Consider the following 25,986-nt stretch of genomic DNA (forward strand, 5'->3'; position numbering starts at 1 on the left):
TTACTTGCATTGCAAAACACGGATACTCTCATACAAATGCTTTGCTTGAAAACAGTTGAACTATCGATCCTTTATAGGTCTAATATACACTCCTGGAAATTGAAATAAGAACACCGTGAATTCATTGTCCCAGGAAGGGGAAACTTTATTGACACATGCCTGGGGTCAGATACATCACATGATCACACTAACAGAATCACAGGCACATAGACACAGGCAACAGAGCATGCACAATGTCGGCACTAGTACAGTGTATATCCACCTTTCGCAGCAATGCAGGCTGCTATTCTCCCATGGAGACGATCGTAGAGATGCTGGATGTAGTCCTGTGGAACGGCTTGCCATGCCATTTCCACCTGGCGCCTCAGTTGGACCAGCGTTCGTGCTGGACGTGCAGACCGCGTGAGACGACGCTTCATCTAGTCCCAAACATGCTCGATGGGGGACAGATCCGGAGATCTTGCTGGCCAGGGTAGTTGACTTACACCTTCTAGAGCACGTTGGGTGGCACGGGATACACGCGGACGTGCATTGTCCTGTTGGAACAGCAAGTTCCCTTGCCGGTCTAGGAATGGTAGAACGATGGGTTCGATGACGGTTTGGATGTACCGTGCACTATTCAGTGTCCCCTCGACGATCACCAGTGGTGTACGGCCAGTGTAGGAGATCGCTCCCCACATCATGATGCCGGGTGTTGGCCCTGTGTGCCTCAGTCGTTCGTATGCAGTCCTGATTGTGGCGCTCACCTGCACGTCGCCAAACACGCATACGACCATCATTGGCACCAAGGCAGAAGCGACTCTCATCGCTGAAGACGACACGTCTCCATTCGTCCCTCCATTCACGCCTGTCGCGACACCACTGGAGGCGGGCTGCACGATGTTGGGGCGTGAGCGGAAGACGGCCTAACGGTGTGCGGGACTGTAGCCCAGCTTCATGGAGACGGTTGCGAATGGTCCTCGCCGATACCCCAGGAGCAACAGTGTCCCTAATTTGCTGGGAAGTGGCGGTGCGGTCCCCTACGGCACTTCGTAGGATCCTACGGTCTTGGCGTGCATCCGTGCGTCGCTGTGGTCCGGTCCCAGGTCGACGGGCACGTGCACCTTCCGCCGACCACTGGCGACAACATCGATGTACTTTGGAGACCTCACGCCCCACGTGTTTAGCAATTCGGCGGTACGTCCACCCGGCCTCCCGCATGCCCACTATACGCCCTCGCTCAAAGTCCGTCAACTGCCCATACGGTTCACGTCCACGCTGTCGCGGCATGCTACCAGTGTTAAAGACTGCGATGGAGCTCCGTATGCCACGGCAAACTGGCTGACACTGACGGCGGCGGTGCACAAATGCTGCGCAGCTAGCGCCATTCGACGGCCAACACAGCGGTTCCTGGTGTGTCCACTGTGCCCTGCGTGTGATCATTGCTTGTACAGCCCTCTCGCAGTGTCCGGAGCAAGTATGGTGGGTCTGACACACCGGTGTCAATGTGTTCTTTTTTCCATTTCCAGGAGTGTACATACGAACTGTCTTGATCGAAGGAATAAAAATTCTGGTACGTTGCCGTTTATCGAAGCCCATAGATGATTAATATACCAAAAAAAAATGCCTAATATGTATTACAACACTACAATTTGTAGCGATGAACTGTAACGAATCCCTCTGGCTGTGTTGGGAGATACGTATGGAGGAACTGCGATAAGCTAATCTGTGCGAGGCTACAAGGTAAAGTTACTGGCCTCGTTTGTAACATGCCTCAGAGTCGCACACTGCCATTTTCCTCTTTGCACTATCCCGTGTCCTTAAAATCGATAAACAGCTTCAAGGACGAGTGGCACTCTTCCCTGGTGCAGGGTTTGTACGAAAATTTCCTGTTCTCGAGGCCATTCGAGACAAAATTAATTACCACATACGTGCGTCGTTTTCCCAACATTCGCAGCGTTATCGCCTTTTTTATGTCGTGACTACGTGTTTCATAATATAAGCCAAACCTAATTTAGGATGAACTAGTTTCGCCCAGGCCAAACTCGTTCATCCTGTTACCGCTAGGATAAAACAGTCTAGCCTAGGTCGAATCTGTTTATCCTAGCTAGAATCTACAAGCTTTAGGATACACTGGTACGTCCTAGTCTGAACTAATTTTGCCTAGTCGGAACGCATGTCGCTGCCTGTACGAACGGGGAATCCCTCGCGCTTCTGAACCGCTCTTCGCTTACACTATTCTTTGTTTTGAACGGTATTTTGCATCGACGAGTGCGCGTGTTAAGTTGCTGGTTGCGTTTAGAAGATTTTATTATAATCCTAGTATAATTATTGTGAGGCGTTTCATCATGGATGAGCCTTCGTGTAGCAGACAAGCCAATCAAAAGCTGTGGAGAGAAAAGTTTCTGGAAGAAATTTTGCAGAGTGAAAACAAAAAGTCTTCTCGTTATAACGTGTTATCAGTAGACGAATATGCGGATTTGGTTAAACAAGTAGAAGAGGCGGAAATGTTGGAAAAAAGAACATAATTACAAAAAAGAAGACTGAAACGATTTGTTGTTTTGAAAATTCGTAATGTGAAAAAACTCATTGCTCGGTGTGAAGGGAATATAAAATACTTTGTTCCAGCTGATGAACTTTATGATGTGATTGACGCAGCTTATGTAGCTGTGGGTCGTGGTGGCCGCGATAGCATGTTAGCCGAGACATCAAAAAAATATGCCAGTATCACAAAGGAAATGATACGCCTCTGTTTATCAATGTGTGATGTTTGTCAACAACAGATGACAAAAAACAAAAGAGGGCTAATTTCAAAGCAATTCCCCATTCAGAAATGAATAGCAGATGCCAAGTCGATCTGATTGGTTTCCAAACACAACTAGACGGGAATTTAAAATTCATTCTAGTTTACCAAGACTCTCTCACAATTTTTTTTAATCCTTCATGCGTTAACATCAAAGAGGGCTGAAGAAGTAGCCTATCATTTGAATGACATACTCCTAACTGTAGGGGCGCCGTTCACTCTTCAATCTGGTAATAGCAGAGAATCTGTCAATAATGTTGTAAGTGAACTCGCAAAGCTTTGGTCAGAACTGAAAATTCTGCATGTAAAACCAAGGCACAGCCAAAGTCAGGATTCTGTTGAACGTGCCAACCAAGACATTGTAAATACGATAAGTTCTTGGTTAAATGACAACAATTCGACGAAGTGGTCGGAAGGATTAAGGTATGTCCAGTTCATGAAAAATCGAGCTTACCACTCCGGCATAAAACAATCACCTTACAAAGCACTATTGTAAATCGAACCGTGAGTAGGACTTTCCACTTCCTCGTTCCCTCAAGAAATCGTAAATTATATTCAGGATGAAGATAATCTAAAGAACGCAATCGCGGGTGACAGCAATACTGAACAGTACGAAGACAGTGATGATTATAACATTGTGAAAATTGATACAAACGACATTCAAAATGATAGAAAATTGCGACAGAAAATTTAAAAAAAACAAACTAAAAGAATGAAAGCTTCCTCTGACCAATCCCATCCGCCAGCTGACATTGGAGACAACGTAATCATACCTATTCCAGATGTAGATAAAGGCAGAGGTGACGTTCGAAACATAATCGGAGTAATACGGGTGAGCACAAAGTCTCGTCCTGATTATAACAGTTTATTACAGATTAATCGTTTGACATAATAATTTACATTTGATGCCGTTACATAGGTTAGTTGGATTGGATTGGAAGGAACGGTCCAACACCCTGGCCACCCCGCTCTCCAGACATTACGCCCTTTGACTTTTCTTTCTGGGGCTATATCAAAGACAGAGTCTTCGTCGCACCAGTTGCTGACGTCGACGAACTGAAGGCTAGGATAGAAGCTGCTGTGGGTACTGTGACAGAACACATATTACGAAACACACGGCGGGGACTGGAATACAGCCTCGACATTCTCCGAGCGAGTACATGTTGAGGTTTACTAACGTCAGTGGTAAAAAAGAAAACCTAGTAACAGTAACCTATGTAATCAAATGTAACTTATTATGTCAAACGGTTATTCTGTTAGAAATTTTTATAATCAGGGCAAGACATTGTGCTCACCCTGTACTTCAAAAGACTGATGAGAGCCTCTACAAAGTTGGCAGCAAACATGGCGTACTTCAAAAACATTATTTCAGGTATAATTTTATTAAAATTTTCCACAATTTTTTGTAATAAAATATTAAAATATATTTGTTTTAACTTCTTTTTTATTTTTTAGAACTGATTTCGACGTCTGCAGTCATAAGTTTTTAGATGTAGGAGATATTAACCAGGATATTGAAATATCTTTAAGGACTGCTGCCACAAAACATTCTGTTGTATCGGAGCAAGGCTTCGTGAAATGCAGTTGCATGAAAAACTGTACAACAATCAAACGCAATTGTAAGAATAACACAGTACTCTGCAGTTCTAAATGCCACCAGAGCAAACCTTGCAAAAATAAGCAAATTGCAGATAAGGTGATTTCTGTGGACAGATGTGAAATTACTGATTAGTTAACAAATAAATTTAATGAATCATATTGACTATTTTATTTCTATTCCTTTATTCAAAAAAAATGGCTCTGAGCACTATAGGACTTAAAATCTGAGGTCATCACTCCCCTAGAACTTAGAACTAATTAAACCTTAACAACGTAAGGACATCACACACATCTATGCCCGAGGCAGGATTCGAACCTGCGACCGTAGCAGTCGCGCGGTTCCGGACTGAAGCGCCTAGAACCGCTCGGCCACCGCGGCCGGCCCTTTGTTCCCCTTACTTTGAAAAATTTAAAGAAGATACAAAATAGTTGAAATTAGTTCAGACTAGGACGTATCAGTTTATCCTAAAGCATGTAAATTCTAACCAAGATAAACCGATTCGACCTAGGATAAAGTGTTTTATCCTATCAGTAACAGGATGAACGAATTTGACATAGGCGAAACTAGTTCATCAAATCGGGCTTCCACGACTGTTTTGTGTATGCTTATGCGTTGACGTGGTTTTGTTAACAAAAAGGAAGGGAAGTTTAAAACGTAACGTCACATGGACTTGATTTGGTGACACACATTAGCTATGAATGCGGAAACCCCCTTTGCCACAGTCGCTTTCGTATGGAGGTGTGCTCCCGACCAGTACCCGACAATACCTGATGGAATCTGTAGCATGTTGTCCTATTCTGATACGACGAAAATCATTTGAAGTATTTACTTCTGCCACCTACCATTGACTTTACTCTGTTAGGGTCGTATTCTGCATGTGCTGTTGTAATTTCTACTAACATCTATTTCCATGTACATCTACATCACTATATCTGCGCTCTGTAAGCCACTGTGAAGAGTATGGCAGAGGATACGTCCCACTGTACTGGTTATTAGGGCCTTTCCCTTTCCATTCCTGGAAAGAACGCGGGAAAAAATCTTTGAACGCCCCTAATCTTGTTCTCAGTATTCCTGCTGTGAAACACATCTCCTCCGTTGAACATGTCCTCGTATCTCTGAAGTTATCGACTTTAAGGTCCATGTTTAACAGACCTTTTTGCTTGCATTGGTCCACAGTACCGTCTCTGAAAGTTGCCTTCACTACGATCATAGAAACAATAGTACCGAAACGTGTATTGCAGCGTGAGATGTATCAGAACAAGTTTTGCCTATATTTTTGGACTCGTTAGTTTCAGTTATAGTGACACCTACCTAAAATTGGTACATTTATCCTTCTCCATCATCGTAGAGAGTCTGTAACGTCATCAGCGAATCACCCTGTATATACGTACATTTACAGGCGCTGGCGCCTATAGCTTTGACCCTCTGTAAGGTCGTTGGATGACGTTTCCAGATTTGGGTTTCTATTCAAAATATTACGTGTTCATTCCCATCTACTAATTCTATAAGATTGTAACGGGAATTTCAGAACGCCCTGTATGCTGGAGGTTGTAGTATATTTCTGGAGCCATCATATAAAATCTATTAATGGAACCATCCCACATAAGAAATCTGTCACTTGAGACCATTCGTGCTGGCCTTCTCCATATACGTCCAATGTCTCCTATTAGTCCTATTTGGTATGGAACCCACAGACTTGAACAGTATTCTAGCAAGGACCGCAAGAGTGACTTTCGAGCAATTCATTTTGTAGTCTGCGTTTTCCAGTATTCTACCAATAAAACGGTCTGTCACCTGCGTTACCTTTGACTGAGCCTAGGTGATCATTCGATTTCATAACCCAACGAAGTGTTACATCCAGGTATTTGAGTGTATTGATCAATTCCAGCTGTGGCTCATTGATACAGTCGAAGGATACTGCAATTTTTCGTTTTGTGAAGTGCACAGTTTTACTTTCCTGAACATTATCATGTAGCTGCAGGAGGAACGACTGCTTTATTAGTAAAACCTCTCAGCTGGATATGAGTTTCAAAGCAAGAAACACAAGCAGTAATACCGGATTTCATGTTCCATACACTGTCAGCCATTATAACTGCGACACCATTAAGAACGTTGCAACGAACGTCAACATGGTATGAAGTGTCTACGTGCTTGAATATGCAAATGAATAGAATAGTACTTCAGCACAACGGAATGATGTAAGGAGAAGTAACACCATCTACATTATCTACACTTACATAGTATTTCCTTAAGCCACCGTACGGCCCGTGGTGGAAGGTACCCAGTACCACAACTAATCATTTGCTTTCCTGGCGAAAAACGACTCTTTATATGCCTCCGCATGAGCCCCAATTTCTCGTACCTTATTTTCGTGGTCTCTGATTGCAACTTATACTGGCACCAGTACAATCGTTCGGCAGTCCACTTCATATACCGGTTCTCTAAATTTTCTCAGTAGCGTTCCTCAAAAAGAGCGTTGCCTACCCTCCAAGGATTTCCATTTGAGTTCCCGAAGCATCTCCGTAATACATACGTCTTGTTTGAACCTAAGGGTAACAAATCTAGCAGCCCGCCTCTGAATTGTTTCTACGTCTTCCTTCAATCCAACCTGCTACGGATCCAAAACACTCGAACAGTGCTCAAGAATAGATTGCCTTGTGTCCTATATTCGGTCTCCTGTACAGATGAACCACACTTTCCCAAAATTCTCCCATAAACCGAAGTCGATCATTGGTCTTTCCTACCACAGTTCTCATATGCTCGTTCCACCTCATATCACTTTTGCAACGTTAGGCCCAAACGCCGTGATTGTGTGAAGCAGGACACGACTAAAGCTGCATCCGAACACTACGGGTTTGTTTTTCCTACTCATCGGCATGAACTTAGATTTTCCCGCATTTAGAGCTAGCTGCCATTTATCAGACCAACTAGAAATTTTGTCAAAGTCATCTTGTATCCTCCTACAGTCTCTCAATTTCGACGCCTTACCGTACACCACAGCATCATCAGCAAACAACCACAGACTACCACCTACCCTGCCCGACAAATCATTTATGTATATAGAGAACAACAGGGGCCCTACCACACTTCCCTGGAGAACTCATGACGATACCCCTGTCTCTAATTAACATTCGCCGTCGACGGCAGCACTCTAAGTTCTATAACTTGGAAAAGTCTTAGAGCCACTCGCATAACTGTGAACCTATTCCATGTCCTCGAGTCTTCGATAAAAGTTTGCAATGTTGCACAGTATCAAAAGCTTTCCAGAAATCTAGAGATATGGAATCTGCCTGTTGCCCTTCATCCACAGTTCGCAGTATATCATGTGAGAAAAGGGCAGGCTGAGTTTCGCACGAGCGATGCTTTCTGTTTGTGGACGTAGGCTTCTCGGTATCAAGAAAATTTATTGTATTCGACCTGAGAATATGTTCAAGGACTCTACAGCAAACCGAAGTTAGGGGTATTGGTTTGTTATTTTGTAAATGAGGAAAGTAATGAAGCGAATTTAACGTTCAGAAACTACATTTGAATGTTGTCTGTGGAAAGGTAGTGTTATGCTTCTTGTAAATCAGAGTTTACACCTCTGCAACTTCCCTGCGAACCAGGGTCAAATGGTTCAAATGGCTCTGAGCACTACGGGATTTAACTTCTGAGGTCATCAGTCCCCTAGAACTTAGAACTACTTAAACCTAACTAACCTAAGGACATGACACACATCCATACCCGAGGCAGGATTCGAACCTGAGACCGTAGCGGTCGCGCGGTTCGAGACTGTAGCGCCTAGAACCGCTCTGCCACCCCAGCCGGCGCGAACCAGGTGCGTGCAGCCATTGCATGTAGGGGCAAGCGGACCCAAGCACCTGTGCAAATTCACGCACGCACCCGAATTTGGAAGATACAAACAACATTCAAGCGCCTGTTGACAGTTCTCTCCGTTCGGTGCTTTATTTTACTGCTTCTCACGGTGAAGAGATTCAGTTCCTCGCACGCATTAAAATTTGTGTTTGCGTAACACATTGGGCGAATGGTCTAATGAGAAACACGTGGAATTTGAACAGTTTTACTAAATATTTCATTTTTCTGGCTGATTAATTCCATGGATTATAAATACAGTGAAACTAAATAATTGTCTACAGGCCCCCAGAAGTAAGAAAAACCTGGTATCAACAGAGGGAACCTGAACAAAATAAAAAGCCTTCGTTCACACTTGCGACGAATCCATGTTGAACAAGAGGAGTGATTCTGGGGCACTTAATATGATGTTCTTCACGAGCCACTTTGATTCATAAACGGACAGTAGTATGCATCACTAGGCCGAACCCAGTTCCTTTAAACTTTCTGATGTGAGTTCACTTCCGTAGGGAAGCAACATAAAAACGACATAAACTATTTGGAAAAAAATCATCGTTGTCGTCGTAACGACGGTTGCCATAAAATATTCGCAATGACTAAGTGTCGCCTCGCCTAGGTTTTATTTTCAATTTCTCATCACAAATCCACAAGCCATAATCCAAATTGTAGTTTTGCAACATTGGATCAAGCGCACACTTATGAGTCTCTAGTCTAGCGAATGTATACGGAACATGCGGTAATGCTGGTCCACAACATCGACTGGTTGCAAAGACCAAGCAGAATACCTTCTTTCCTTAGTCTGTGAGCAGTGTAGTGTTTACGGACCTAATACTCGGTTGTCTGTTGAAACCTCGTGAATGTTATGATTGCCACGTGCGATTAGGGATGCCTTCAAACCAAGAACACAACGTATTACTGAAAGTGCAACAAGGATGTCGAATGGATATGGGGCTGTAAAGGTAAGAAAACCTAAGTTACTTTTGGAGGATAACCACAGAACTTCTCCAAAAACACCTAAACAAAATGTCAAATACGTTATGCGTTCCCTTCTTCAATTCATTATGGAGAATACACAATTTGAAGCACGAAATTTGCAACAAAAAATTCTTCTCTGAATGAAAAAACTGTGAGAACGATTTAACCTCAAATTTAGTAGTGGGTAAGGAAAAACCGAAAAAATGGCTCTGAGCACTATGAGACTTAACATCTTAGGTGATCAATCCCCTAGAACTAAGAACTACGTAAACCTAAGGACATCACACACATCCATGCCCGAGGCAGGATTCGAACCTGCGACCGTAGCAGTCCCGCGGTGCCGGACTGCAGCGCCTAGACCGCACGACCACCGCGGCCGGTGAAAAACCGATGATGGGGTTGTAACTCGTAGTGAAATGAGAGCTACTGATCTGTAACTAACCACGATGACACCGATGAAAGGCAAATAAAAGTAAATCAAGAGAGCCCACAGCAGAATGAGTGTACTAATGATGTACAGAATAACATTCCTCTACCACACAGAAAAGAATAATTGAAAAGGAGGCCAAAACAGTGACGAAAACGTAAGTATGAAAACCAAGATAGAGAGACTAGGAACAAATGATGTCCCTGAAAATGTTTGGAAAAAATAGTAGAGGACAATGCTAGGAAAGAATTTGACTAATTTTATATTGTTAAATCTCTCCAGCCCAGGGTGCGTTGATTTGCTCAATGGTTTCTGAGTTTGAAACAAAACGCAAAAGAGTGAAAACATCAAACAACAGAAAGTTTAGCAGGCTATACGAACTGTATGAGATGATTGTATGTGAAACATTATCTTTACCGACTTTGGGGCTATCAAAGTGTTGAGTGAATAACGCTTTTCAAAGTAAGAAACGCCCTGAAAGAGTTGATGAGAATCTTCAGTCTTCTGACTTGATGCGGCCCGCCACCAATTCCTCTCCTGTGCCAATCTCCTCGAGTAGCACTTGCAACCTACGTCCTCAATTATTTGCTGGATGTATTCCATTCTCTGTTTTTCTCTATAGTCTCTACCCTCTAGAGCTCCCTGTAATACCATGGAAGATACTCTGTGATGCCTTAACACATGTCCTGTCCGCTCCTTGTGGCTGAGTGGTCAGAGCGATGGAATGTCATACCCGACGGCCCGCGTTCGATTCCCGACTGGGTCGAAGATTTTCTCCGCTCAGGGAGTCATCATCATCATCATTTCATCCCCATCGAAAATCAAGTCGCCGAAGTGGCGTCAACTCAAAAGACTTGCACCAGGCGAACGATCTACCCGACGACAGGCCCTATCCACACGGCATTTCCATTTTACAGATGTCTTAACATTCAGTCCCTTCTTCTTGTCAGTGTTTTCATGTGTTCCTTTCCTCGCCAATTCTGCGGAGAACCTCCTTATACCTTACCTTACCAGTCCATCCAATTTTCAACATTCTGCTGTAGCACAAAAACTCAAATACTTCGATTCTCTCTTTCTAAGGTTTACCAACTGTCCATGCCTCACTGCCTTACAGCGCTCTGCTCCAAACATACGTTCTCAGAAATTTCTTCCTCAAATTAAGGCTTTTGTTTGTTACTTCTCTTGACCAGGAATGTCCTTTTTGCCAGTGATAGTCTGCTTTTAATGTCCTCCTTGCTACGTCCGTCACAGGCTAGTTTGCTGCCTAGGTAGCATAATTCCTTACCTTCATCTACTTCGTGTTTACCAATCCTGATGTTCTGTTCCTCGTTGTTCTCATTTCTGCCACTTCTCAATACTTTCGTTTTCCTTCGATTTCCTTGTCGACTTTAAAGCTGTTTTTACCGAAATTCAGCCTCATGAGAAGGACAAAAGCAATGTGTGTCACAGATTAGGTTATTAGAGTGGTGATAATTTGAAGCTGCAAACGTATTAAGGGAAGAGAAAGCTTGTCGTTCGGAAAAAGCAGGGAAGGCACAAGATTTGAGGAAGGAAGATATGCATGTAGCCGAGAATAATCCTGATGTGGAAACCTTGTGTTCTGATTCCTAAAAAAAACGTTGACTGCCCTTAAGATTCCACCAACACTGTATATTATAAAAGGCAGTTGTGTGTGTATAATTTAGGTATTCACAGTGGCAAGGATAGCAAAGCCCACTGCAACGTCTTGGTTAAGGGTGAACCTGGCCGCAGAGCTCAGGAGGTTGGCAGCTGCCTCAAGAAAGGTATAGAAGAATATGTTTTTGCAAAGGAACTTATTGTTTGGTCAGACTCGCGTGGAGACCAACACCGTAACATAAAAATAGCGCTGTTTGTCACAAAGCTTTTGGAGAATCACCGCTTGCTAGAAAAGATTAGTTAGCGTTAAAATCTACCAGGTCACAGACTTTTGCCCAGTGGCAGTGACTATGCACTGAAGCCACAATAGCGGTTGTACACTGTCGTTGATATTATGAATGTCATGAAAGCAAGTCGTAAAAAGAATGCTTTGGTTGTCCACGAAGTCGAAAAGAAATAATTCGCCCCAAAAGCTGGAAAAACAAATAGCAAACCGCAAATTTGAAACAGAAAAACCAAATATAAACTGGCTAAAAACTACAGGAATTGGAAGGAGAAATTATAAACTCCTAAGCATTTACATGAAAAGAGACCTTGACCAGGATAGTGCAGTTGAAACAAGCGTTCAGGAAAAGAGAAGAAAAAAGGAAGACCTCCTTCCCACCCATCCCTCCCACCCATTGCAACTGGGTGAACACTTAATTCCACTATGGAGAGGAGGAAAACTGCCAATTACGGTCGTATCGAAAGGCTCCATGGTGAGCTAAGAAAAGAGACATATTCGCGCCCGAGGCCGCGCTCATTATACGGTGCGCTGCGGACGGCGGCCAGTTGCTTACTCTCTTGTAGCGCACTGCGGCCATACGCACGTCTACTGACTAAGCAAATTGTCAGCATTCGAAGATCTTACATTTACCCGCTTTACTTGTGCCAATAAGTCTCCAGCAGCTGCACCTCTGCCGAATCTGGCTGGAAAGTGGTTGGTGAAAGTAGGCCATTTAAAATTATGTTGTTCATGGAAGGTTCACAATCCAAAATACTTTAATTGCACTTTAATATTAAACAACTTACTTTTTATCGCCAGATAGAGTCTCATTTACTGTAATTTAAGCACAGGTAAAGGATAAGCCACATACTACACTCGACGGCTGTGCTTTAATGATGATGATTACTAACAGTATTCTCAGATATTGTTGTCCACAGCCGTTTTACAAGTTACTATTAAACATTTACATTCCTGATTAACTGAATAGTGGACAGAGATTCATTTGAATGTGAAATTTTAGATACAATAACAATTGCTATTGAATTATGCTGTCTATTTTGCCAAAACATCCAGTTCTACTCAAGTAACAATGTTTTACTATAGTCTAAATAATCGTTTTGAGAGATTCAGTAACCATTTAGGTAAGCTAATTCACGTTTACCATTCTGACTCAGGTGCACGTTCTGAATTAGATTACACGTTTCGGCCACTCTGGATAATCTTCATGTCTAAAGTACTCTGATACGTGGTTATGAGTAGATAATAAGAGTTACTGACGCAGCTACTTAAATCTGAAGACGATATGATCCAGAATAATCGAAGTATGAGATCTAATTAAAAAATGTGCTTCTTATACAGAACAAAAATGGTAATTATCTTTAAAGATGTTTAAGAAAAAGAATGAAAATTATTCCGAAACTAAATGAGAAAAAATTACTACCATGTTTCCAACATTAGTTATATAAAAGCTATAGTTATTTACATGTCTTCTTTCTCTAATTTACCCGAAAGTTCGTAACGGGGTATATGTTTGCATGTGAGGAATGATATTTTATATTGTCAGGATTTTGCAACTAGCACAGCTTTTAGATAAGCTAATCACACCAACAGATTCCGATTAACTAAATGAATGTACTGGATAATAAGGCTAAGTTGACTAAGCCCTGAGTTAATATTTGAGACTTTTGGTGTTGTGCACATCTGGACGATATTTGCAAGAAAAATAAAACAAGGGGTAACATCCACCTGCTTTGCTACAAGTTAATAAAACTTACTTTCGATTAGAATGCAATAATGTATCTTTGATTTTTATAGATGTTCCATGATGTGTCTTTAATCTTATTTGCATTGTTTCAGTTGTTTTTTGTTTCATAAAATCAGTAAAAGATGTGTCCATGCTACAACAGCTAGACTTCTGTTAACTCCAGCACGTTTGCAACAATTTTTAGCTTACAAAACATAATTTTCACTTTATGTAAGCTCCGTTTCAACAAGTGACCTCATGCAGTTGTTTTATACTATGAAATGCTTATGGTTTAATAATGCTGTATTGTTATACTGGGTCTTCAAAACGGTTCAAATGGCTCTGAGCACTATGGGACTTAACTTCTGAGATCATCAGTCCCCTAGACTTAGAACTCCTTACACCTAACTAACCTAAGGACATCACACACATCCATGCCCGTGGCAGGATTCGAACCTCCGACCGTAGCAGCAACGCGGTTCCGGACTGAAGCGCCTAGAACCGCTTGGCCACAACGCCCGGTTGTACTGGGTCTAATTCGCTGTTCAGTTATGCGTAATGACACCAAATTACATTCCAGTCTTTAAGTCTATGGATGCATAACAAAAGCTCACATGCGCCAATTAAGCTTAAGTTGGCTAACGACCATTTCTGTTACTTTTTCGTTATGTTCAGAATTTAATTATGTTGAGGTTCCACTACTACGAGAAACAATAATAACCCTTCTTCAGTACAAAAATTGGGAAAATTCAACAATAAATATATTTTCAAGGGAATGGAAATTTTTGGCTTCATTACCTCACACCTGATGTTTTGGCGCTTGGTCTAGTAATGCGTAACAGTATCCGAATAGTTCGCATCGAAGAGAGAAAATAAAAGAATACTGAAATCTCCAGCAGAAATGTACATACATAACGTACTTTTTGATTTGCAAATGGCATCGGAAACCCAAAATCGGATGGCGGATGTTTCTTTATTAGACGTAGCTAGTCCCTGTGTATTTTAGATCTATATAATGCTGAAAAAAGCTCCCCTCTGTTCTTCACAAATTTCAGTTCCAAAGCTTCCAGCTTTGTCAGCGAATCGTGCTTATCAGAGTAACAACAAAATGTTTAGGCGTTTCAGATTCTTTCCAATGCTTCAGTCTAAGAACTCTCCAAGTGAAGAAAAACGATGCATTCGTAACATAAATTGAAGGACATTCCAAGAACGCTGATTTGACGACTGATACTTCTTTTTCCCTTAATATAAAGTTTTCTCCTGTTTACAATTCATCATTATGATTACAAGTTTTGTGAGATCATGAAATACAGATATTGTGCTTGTAGAAAGTTTAGGGATAAGTCTAAATTAGGCTGAACCGCATGTGTCCCTAAATTAACAATATTTCAGTCAGTATCTTTCATTATGTGATTGGACAAATGAATGACAGGTTGTGATTTCAAATTTTATTTCCCTACATCTAATACTTTTGCAGATTTAAAATCTAGCACGTCTCTAATTCACACACACCCAATGTTATATATGCACACACACACACACACACACACACACACACACACACACACACACACACACAAAGCACATGCTCAGAATGACTGCCATCTTGTAACTTTCTTCTGAAACTCATACACAGTGCTTGCAGGAAAGCTACGGCTTTGAAGTAATCTGTGTTGATTGGGCGACGTCTACTGAGGACTAGACTTTGGGGCAGTTCTATGGTCACGAGAGAATAAGTGCCTCAGACTGCGACTGGAACTAAAATTCGTCAGCTGTATGTGGAATGACAATAATATTATTTTATCGAACGGGACTCGCATCAGCATGATCTATAGGGATGGAAGTGGATGCATTAGAAACTAGAATGTTGATCGCAGCATGAAGGCCTACATCCTTGAATGGCAAAGTGAAAAAATACCGAGTGTGATGGGCGCCAAAGGTTAAGTAATATGCAGTTTGGAGATGTCTCCCACAGTTGCAATCTAGACTTATTGAAGACAATCTGAACAGCAATTGCAACGTCAGTTATTTCTGGTGTTGCCAACTGTCCCCGTTTTCTTACGAAATGATGCCTATTTAAGGCAGAAATCTGTGTCCTGATCTATTTACCTTTGTCCCATAACATTAGATGAATTCAAGATCTGTGTTAAAGATGACATTTAAGTTGATGGTACAGTAAACCAGCAAATCACACTGTTTTGTATAATACTATTGCGAACTCAATAGCTGAAATCTAAACTTCTCATCTGTAGTTATTGTGATTCAACAGCAGTTTAATAATCTTCGAAATGCACGATTCTGATTAAAATGAGAGTATTCCACGAACTTCCAGCATACTGCAGTTCCTTGGGTCAGTAACTTCTGTTAACCAGAAGAATGAAAAACCAGTCCAAGCTGCTACTTTTTATTCATTCGATGACTAGTTTCGGGCCAAGACCAATTTTCAAACCATCATAACAAAATCGAAAATGGCATTTCATGAGATGTAGAAAATGTGGAATGAACATTGGCAGTGCATAGAGATAACTACGAAAGTGTTGTCAGTGCAGGATGTTGTGCACGAGCTGACCTTGAGTTTTAGTCTTTTAGATAAGAGCCAGATGAAGAACAGTCCACAACAGAGGAGATTGGGGGAGAGGGCTCTGAAGGCCTCCATATGCAGGCCGACTCGTTGGCTGATGCCCCCTGACGAGTGCGTCTGCCCCGAACTGTTGAATTGCGAATGAGCAATTTTTCAGTGGTTGGGTCCATGGTCTGGGTGCATGAGCTTGATGGAGAACTGCTCACAGCCAACCCTGTCTACTACCTGCCAGTCCACACTCCATCATTGCAGGCAGGTAGGGTCCATCAATCAGTCACCACTCCCCACACAGAGGGTCAACATCAGGTCGGCGAACGGTTCGGCACATCGGTCAGGCTGTGAATGAGCGGCTTTTGGCGTAGGAAAGTTGAGCTTCCTAAAGAAGACAACTTTGATGAAAAACAGGGAAGGGAACCTTGCAAGAGCAAGAGAGATGGATCCATAGCGACAGTGAAAGCAACCGTTTAAAGCTTCCCATTCACAGCAGCTGACCAACCCTCTGTCAAATAGGTCTGCCCCAACACATTCATCTTTGTGTGTACGATTTTATAGTGGCTGGGTCTGTTGTCCAGGTGTGTAAGTCCACTGGTGCACCACTACCTGCTGGATTTATCCAAACCTTTTATAAAATAACATTCTCTTCATTGATAGAAATGTCTGATGATAAACACACATTTTAAGTAGCTAATTAATTGCCTTGACCCAGAATGCATCAGATAACACTCTGGGCTTTTATAGGGTACATCTGTGGTGGTTGGCATTGGGCCACAACACTGCACATGTCGTTTCACCATGTCCCACACATTTTCGACTGGTTACAAGTCTGGTGATCTGGCTGGCCAAGACATCCTGTGACACCAAGAAGGCACATGTTTGTGGAGCAGCATGTGGTCGTGCATTATCTTACTGGCAAATGGCGTCTGGGGTGTTGTGCAGAAAGGGTTTGGCTACGGGCTGCAGGACGTAGTTCACGTGGGTCACACTGGTCACAGTGCTGAGGACCCGCACCAACTGTGATTTGTGGTTGTACCCAGTAGCACCCCACACTGTCAGGCCTTGAGTTGGCATTGCCTATCTTCTGAGAATACAGTCATTCCGAGGCCGCTAACTCTGTCTGTGGTGACCCAAACTGTGGCCATCGTTTTCAAACACACAGAACCTAGATTCGTCCGATGATGATAATCTTTGGTTTGTGGGGCGCTCAACTGTGCGGTCATCAGTCCCAATTTTTAAATAATCCAATTTAGCCACTGTCACGAATGATGATGATGAGAAATGATGAGGACAACACAAACACCCAGTCCCCAGGGCAGAGAAAATCGACGAATCGGGAGGGAATCGAACGTGGGACCCCACGATCCAGAGGCAGCAACGCTAGCCACTAGACCTCAGGCTGCGGTCGGATTCATCTGAAAACACTATGTCATGCCATTCAGTCCCCAGTAACGTCGTTCCATACACCATTGCACCATTACCGCCTGAAATCTGGATGTGTCCTCCAAACGAGTACCTTCACTCTTTAAGAAAGCATGTTACTCAAAGAGCAGGCGGAACGGCTTTTTTCCATTTTTTTACTCTTTTTAATGCCTCCTCCTTGTGCCACACTCACCTCTCTTAAATATGTATTTTCAGTTGGGAGGGAATGTAATTTCAGAAAGTTCTTGCTGTTTAAGAGGGACGGTTCTCCCCCTTCAGAAGCCGAAAATTAGCATAATACCGAGTCGTCATAAACGCTTTTGCTGTATCGCGCTGACGAACTCTACTTAAAAGATCGAAGTAAGTAATGCACTTCCAAATGATGAAGTGAAGTAAGCCGGCCGGTGTGGCCGATCGGTTCTAGGCTTTCAGTCTGGAACCGCGCGACCGCAACGGTCGCAGATTCGAATCCTGCCTCGGGCATGGATGTGTGTGATGTCCTTAGGTTAGTTAGGCTTAAGTAGTTCTAAGTTCTAGGGGACTGATGACCTCAAATGTTAAGTCCCATAGTGCTCAGAGCCATTTGAACCATTTTGAAGTGAAGTAATGCGGTAGAGAAACAAACCAATTCCGCAAAATTTTTAACACTATATAGAAGCAGCCTTAATGGCTCTCTCTCTCTTTAACTATCTGTTTGTCTATCTGCCTATCTCCATCTGTCCTGGCGGTTTAAAACTTAATGCTGGAAGCTTGAAATGTAGAACAACGGTACTGCTGGAACTGAAGCTGCAAAGATAGGTTCTAAATCCCGCACGCGTAGCTCTGTCGTTAAGAGTGTTTTCTGGTTTCGTGTCCAGGGCTGGTGCATAGTTTTAATCTCTCAGTAACTTTAAGAAGAACACCGACTCCGATTGAGAGGGAAAGATTCTTTCTGGATACAAACGTCAAGATGTGACAAAATCGTTTCCTTAGTATCCTTAATCTAGGAAGTGGCTTGTTAAGAAATGAGAAGGTTCTCTCCAGAACCGGGAAGACAGGAACATGAAAAAACACCGACTATAAGAAAGACTAGAAGATACTGCATGTTTTAAAACATTATGGAACAAACTACATGGTGGTAAAGGGAGCCATCATTGTCAAAAGCTGCACGGTAAGACAGAGATTATATAGAACTCATAATAGACTTGTGTGTAGGGGCAACTCTGAGATTTACATAAGAGAAGAAATCGAGGCAGGCTGCATCAGATCACTTAGGAGGCAGATGCCGGCCCCTCGTCCCCCCTCACAATCATCTCATTTCTCATCAAATACAAAGGGTTCTGCGTAATCTCCATAGACACAAATATCACCTGTTCCATGTTTCTATACATCAAGAATTATATGGTAGGGATTTCTAACGTTGTTTTGAGTATTGTCGTGGGTTCTGCCGACAACGGAAGCGCGGCGGGACCAAACGGGAGCGACCCGCGAACAAACAAAGCGAACGGGAAAGGACGGACACGAACAATGACGGACAACCGAGCAAGACCTAACGAACAACAACACGCAAATAGCAACTGTGTCACAAGCGAAACCTCACGAATCCACAACGTCCACTCGTGCACAGGAACCAAGTAAACATGTTGTCTGTAGGCGAGAGGTCGACAGACTAACGCGAATATCAGACTGCCTGCTGAGTTTTTTTCTTTGTTGTTATTTTAAGATCTTATACAAGGTAGGCCCGCAGCAGCAATACTACGCCGCTCTTCGGCCACAGATAGTACAAGTGGAACAGAGGAAGACATAGAAAAACAAAACAAAATGATGGACAAAAAACAGTAGCCACACTAAGTAAAAAACTTGGAGCCGTTCACAGGCGTATTAAAAAGAAGAAAAAAAACGTTCAGAACTGGGACATGAACACAGATGACTTGAATGACATACGTGAACGATGGAGCATGGGCGGTGAAACACTACACCACCAACACGATGGCACACACAAAAACCAATGGCGATGATCTCTAGCACGCGAATGTTCACTGTACGTGTACGAGTCCAGGGACTTGCCAAAAGGGAAAAGGGAGGATGGAGTGGGGTGGGTGTAGATGCCAGTGGCAGATGAGATGGGAGGGGAAGGAAAGAAGGTAGGGGTAGGGGAAGCCCAGGGGAGCAGAGGGAGGAAGGAAGGGAGGAGGGAGAGAAGGGAGAGACGGTGCCCTTGGGAAAAGACACAGGGGGTGGAAGGGGAGGATCAAAGTTGAAAGGAGGGGTAAGTGGAGGGGATGAGGGCATCATCACGGAGGGGGAGTTGGCAGAAGCCACCTTGGGCGAGGGTATGGAGAGTGGAGAGATGGAGAGCAAGCAGGACATGGGAATACAGGTGTGGCAGCAGATGGGGGTGGGAGAGGGTGGGAGAGACAAGTGGATGATGGGATCAAGTTTATGGGAGGTGTAGAGGATCTGTATCTGTTCGAGGAAAAGGAGGAGGTGTGGGAATGGAATGAGGTCATACAGGATCCATGTGGGAGAGGGGAAGCGGATGCGACAGGCGAGGCAGAGCGCATGGCGTTCTAGGATTTGAAGGGATTTGTAAAAGGTAGGAGGGGCGGAGATCCAGGCGGGGTGGGCGTAGCAGAGCATAGGGTGGATGAGGAATTTATAGGTGTGGAGGATGGTGGAGGGGTCCAGACCCCACATGCGGCCAGAAAGGGGCTTGAGTAGACAGAGTCGGGAACGATGGTGATATAGGAGACGGAAGGAAGGGGTGATTTTGCCTACAATGATCGCCTGGGTCTTGGAAGGATTGACCCTGAGTAACCACTGGTTACACCAAGTGGTGGACCGGTCGAGATAGGACTGGAGAAGGTGTTGGGAGCGTTGCTGGGTGGGGACGAGGGCAAGGAAGGCGGTGTCATCAGCGTACTGAAGAAGGTCTTGCTGAGCGAGAGGCAGGCGCTTAAATACCTGACAGAGTACGTTGCTATTTGCCTGCTGGGACCACGTGCTCCAACGTGGCGTCCTCACATTATACGCGGGCCAGGAGCAGACGCGCAGCCACGGCTTACGGCGCGACGGCTGGAGAGACCTCTAGTGGTAATCGATGTCCATGCCGTCTGGCGTGGATTCAAAACCCGCGGCGCTCGGTACCAGAAAAACAACAATTTTCTGTAGAAAGTATTGTTTACTGATCAGAACACATTCTTAATTCACGGGAAGTAAATTTGAGACAGGTGCCCTGCTGGTCACTGGAAAGCACATGATCATGTTCTCCACCGACGACAGCAGAGTGTCAATATGAAGGATAAGCGGACAGCACATGATTGGCCTTGGCGCAATGAACGGAAAAAATTGCACGCATTTTACCTTTATTATCGGAAAATCATTAGGAATTCTGCTGCCTTGGAAGGAAGTATAAAATTGGATGAAGCAAGGAGGACTTAAAAGCAGACTAGCACACACAAAGAGCGAATTCCTACCGAAAAGAAGTCTATTAGTATTAAACATCGGCTTTATTTTGAGACAGAAAGGAACCACTTTTGACAAAGCTTAGGTATCCGAGTAATGAAGGAATTAGTATATTTCATCAAAATATACAAGGTATAGAGATAAAGTTAGTGAACTGCTTACAGATGTTGACTCTGAAATTATTGGTATATCTGCACATTTCTTAAATAAGGAGAGGCTTCCTTTACCAGGGTACAGGTTGGCTGGCAGCTTTTCGAGGAGCTCTTTGCGGTGTGGGGGAGTAGCCATGTATGTGAAAAACGGTATCCCATTTGAATCAATTGATGCTTCAAAGTACTGCACTGAAAAGGTGTTTGAATGTTGTGCAGGTGTGGTTAAATTTAACGGAGCTAAACTTCTAACTGTTGTTATTTATAGATCCTCAGACTCCGATTTCACTACATTTTTGCTAAAGCTAGAGGAGGTTCTTGGTTCACTTTATAGGAAATACAAAAAGTTAGTTATATGTGGTGACTTCAATATTAATTGTATAAGTGATTGTGCAAGGAAGAGGATTCTGGTAGACCTCCTTAATTCATATAATCTTATGCAAACCGTATTCTTTCCAACGAGAGTGCAAGGGAACAGTAGAACAACCATAGACAACAATTTTGTTCATTCCTCATTACTAAAAGGGCATTCTGTTAAAAAAAAGGTGAATGGCCTTTCAGATCATGATGCACAAATTTTAACTCTAAAAGATTTTTGTGCGACAACACGTGTTAAATATAGTCATCAGCTGTTTAGGAAAGCTGATCCAGTTGCTGTAGAGACCTTTGTAAACCTTAACAAGGAACAAGAGTGGCAAGATGTTTATAGCGCCGATACAGTAGACGATAAATGTAATGCTTTTCTCGAGACTTTTCTCGTGCTCTTTGAAAGTTGCTTTCCGTTAGAACGTTCAAAACAGGGTACTAACACAAACAGGCAGCCTGAGTGGTTGACTAGAGCGATAAGAATATCTTGCAGAACAAAGTGGCAATTATATCAAAACGTTAGAAACAGTCAAAATCTAAATGCAGCAGCCTATTACAAACAGTATTGTAAGGTGCTTAAAATATTATTAGGAAGGCAAAAAGTATGTGGTATGCAGATAGAATAGCTAAGTCTCAGGATAAAATTAAAACCATATGGTCAGTCGTAAAGAAAGTGGCTGGTCTGCAGAGACAGATCGAGGATATAGAATCAGTGCGTAGTGGGAATGTCCGTGTTACTGATAAGTCGCATATATGTACAGTATTTAATAATCACTTTCTGAATATAGCAGGTGAACTAAATAGAAACCTAGTCCCAACAGGGAATCATATAGCGCTCTTAGAAAAAAGTGTTCCGAGACTGTTACCTGAAATACTCCTCTATGATACTGACAAGAGGGATATTGAGTTAATAATTAAATCACTAAAGACCAAGAACTCTCATGGATATGACGGGGTATCTAGCAGAATACTGAAGTATTGTTTTATGTATGTTACCCCAGTACTTAGCCATATCTGTAACTTTTCCTTAAGGAGTGGTCGGTTTCCTGACCGATTAAAGTACTCGGTAGTGAAGCCACTTTATTAAAAGGGAGACATTGATAATGTTGACAATTTTAGACCTATTTCTATGCCATCGGTGTTTGCTAAAGTTATCGAGAAGGTTGTATATACAAGGTTACTGGAGCATTTAAATTCACATAATTTGCTGTCAAATGTTCAGTTTGGTTTTAAAAATGGTTTAGCAACTGAAAATGCTATATTCTCTTTTCTCTGTGAGGTTTTGGACGGATTAAATAAAAGGTTGCGAACGCTAGGTGTTTTCTTTGATTTAACGAAGGCTTTTGACTGTGTTGACCACAAAATATTACTACAGAAGTTGGACCATTATGGAGTAAGGGGAGTAGCTTACAATCGGTTCGCCTCTTACTTTAAGAACAGAAAGCAGAAGGTAATTCTCCGCAATATTGAGAGTGGTAGTGATGTTCAGTCCCAATGGGGCGCTGTTAAGTTGGGCGTTCCCCAAGGGTCGGTGCTGGGGCCACTGCTGATATGTCTTCTAGTATTACAGGTGATTCAAAAATATTTCTGTATGCTGATGAGACCAGCTTGATAGTGAAGGATCTTGTGCGTAATATTGAAACAGTATCAAATAATGTAGTTCATGAAATAAGTTTGTGGCTTCTGGAAAATAATTTGATGCTAAATCACAGTAAGACTCAGTTTTTACAGTTTCTAACTCACAATTCAACAAGAACCGGTATTTTGATCAGACAGAATGGGCATATTGTAAGCGAGACGGAACAGTTAAAGTTCCTAGGCGTTCGGATAGATAGTAAGCTGTTGTGGAAAGCCCATGTCCAGGATCTTGTTCAGAAACTAAATGCTGCTTTATTTACCATTAGAACAGTATCTGGAATAAGTCACACTTAAACACGAAAAATAGTCTACTTCGCATATTTTCATACGCTTATGTCGTATGGTATTATTTTTTGGGGTAATTCTTCAGATTCAAAAAGGGTATTTTTGGCTCAAAAACGGGCTGTTCGAGCTATATGTGGTGTAAGTTCGAGAACCTCTTGTCGACCCCTATTCAATACTCTGGGAATTCTGACATTGCCCTCACAGTTTATATTTTCTTTAATGTCGTTTGTTGTTAGCAATATTAGCCTATTCCCAAGAGTTAGCAGCTTTCACTCAGTTAATACTAGGCAGAAATCCAATCTGCATGTGGAATGCACTTCCTTGACTCTTGTACAGAAAGGAGAGCAGTATTCTGCTGCATCCATTTTCAATAAGCTACCACAAGAATTCAAAAATCTTAGCAGTAGCCCAAACTCTTTTAAGTCTAAACTGAAGAGTTTCCTCATGGCTCACTCCTTCTATTCTGTCGAGGAGCTCCTGGAAGAGGTAAAAAATTAAGCAAATTCCAGTGTTACATTGTTGATTTTCTTTATTTGAACTTACGACTTGTCACCTGAATATGTTTTTTTATATTTCTTTTTATCTGTTTCTAATATCGTGTTATAATTTCATGTATTGACTCGTTCCATGACCATGGACACTTCTCCCTAATTTGGTCCCACGGAACAATAAATAAATAAATAAATAAAATAAATAAAGAAACAGCGAGGAGAGTAACATGTGGGTAACACTAACAAGAAGGCACGTCATGACTGGACACGTAATAAGACACGAAGGAATAACTTCCATGGCACTTGAGGAAGCTACAGAGGATAGAATTGTAGAGGAAGGGAGAGGATAAAACATATCCAACAAAAAATTGAGGCTGTAAGCTGCAAGTGCTGCTCTGGGGTAGAGGGGTTCGCACAGTAGAAATTCATGGCGGGCTGTATGAAAACAACCAGGAGACTGGCGGCCCATATCGAACAAATCAGAAGACCGATAAAAGAAATTATTCTTGACAACTTGTCAAATGATGTGGTTTCAACATGGTGGACACCTTGCCCGTAATTTTTCAGTAGCATCACTTTGAATCGCTTATTTCCAAATCGGTCGATGGGACGAGGTAGACCCATTCACGGGTATCCAGTACTATCACTTGATCTGACGCGACCCTCTTTGAGCGTCATGTAAAGCATGGGGCCTACAAGGAGTTTTCAACGATTGTGGAGCACATGAGAGAGCAAAACACTGCTCCTCGTAAAGCGATTACTCCAGGTATGTTGACATCAGTGAGTTAGAAAGAGTCTTGATGCAAATGGTTCTCAACAACAGAAATGGCACGGCACATAATGTCTTAACTGTCTTTCGTTCATAATCTTTGACTTCATTTATTTCATATATTGTTTTAAGGTACGAGTTTTACCTGTATGGTGGGAAGTTCTTACGGAACCAAAGTGCTGAGGTCATCGGTCCCTAGGCTAACACCCTACTTGAGCTAACTTAAATTAACTTACGGTAAGGACAGCACACACACACACACACACACACACACACACACACACACACACACATGCCCGAGGGAGGACTCGAACCTCCGACAGGGGGAGCGACGCGAACCCTGACAAGGCGCCTTAGACTGCGCGGCTACCCCGCGTGGCTTTACTAGTATCTACTGGTAAAAAGGACGGAAGAAATATTTGTAATAATAAATTTCATTCTAGAAACTCTAATAATTTTATCACTGATAAGCATTCCCACCTCAAAATGTTGTCATGGACATCTGACCGTTTATTGAACATTGTGGAAATACAGTATGTTGAAAATTATCATCCCTCTCTTCTGTCATTCCCGTTTATTTTTAAAGGCTTGTGACGATAGATGGCAAGACTACCTCTTTTTTGTGCAAACATCCACTGGACCTGAGATCGCGCATCACACCATTAACAAATTGCGAGGGGTAAACACAGCTGACGTCACGATTGTGCTGAACTGAAAAGAGTTGTGCCGACCGAATAATGCCACACCGCAATACTAAATGAAATGCTGTGCTGTACCGCGTATTTCAGGGAAGTTACGAGCGAAGCCGATACAGGCGGAGCATTGGCCCGCCCGTAGCCCGCCCTGGTTTAGATTTTCTCTTTTACATATGTCGACTAATATTATTACTAACGAAGATGATCAGTTTTAAGTATGGGATCGTATGTTTCATTCAGTAGAATAGTAAAATTATATACGAGTGGCAGTAATCGATAATTACATAACACATCACTTGAAAATACGCTGGTTGCTACATAGCCCTTAAGTGCTGAAGGTTGGACGTCGACTGACTTGAAAATAATAAGGGAGGTGTTGAACCTTGGAACACTCAGATTATCGCCCCATTCGACCCTTTAAAAGAAGTTTATCATATTTTCTTATTCCATTTTTAAATGATTGCATTCACTTTTTAAGTGTAGCAGCCGGTCTTAAAATAACGAAAATTACTTCGGAAAATTAAAGTTTTTCCAAATGTGAAGCCGGACGGAGTGTTCGGGCGGTTCTAGGCGCTACAGTCTGGAACCGCGCGACCGCCACAGTTGCAGATTCGAATCCTGCCTCGGGCATGGATGTGTGTGATGTCCTTAGGTTACTTAGGTTTAAGTATTTCTAAGTTCTAGGGGACTGATGACCTCATAAGTTAAGTCCCATACTGCTCAGAGCCATTTGAACCATTTTTTGATCCAAATGTTAAAACATTTTCTCACGTACGCGTTATGTACACGGGAAAAATGGTCTATTGAAATTTAATGGCGTTTCAACCGAGCCAACTTGTGAGTACTGTGTTCAGTCATCTGTCACTTACATTATTACTCTAGTACAGACC

At 42.6% G+C, this 25,986-nt stretch overlaps 1 protein-coding gene across 2 annotated transcripts in view; it reads left to right on the plus strand.

Annotated features, from left to right (window-relative positions):
- LOC124800364 (parathyroid hormone/parathyroid hormone-related peptide receptor-like) overlaps window positions 1-25,986 on the plus strand; it is a 490,636-nt gene that overhangs the window by 35,511 nt on the left and 429,139 nt on the right. The gene's annotated exons all lie outside the window — the stretch shown is intronic.

Source organism: Schistocerca piceifrons, chromosome 1 (assembly GCF_021461385.2).
Source record: "Schistocerca piceifrons isolate TAMUIC-IGC-003096 chromosome 1, iqSchPice1.1, whole genome shotgun sequence".
Classification (NCBI taxonomy): domain Eukaryota; kingdom Metazoa; phylum Arthropoda; class Insecta; order Orthoptera; family Acrididae; genus Schistocerca; species Schistocerca piceifrons.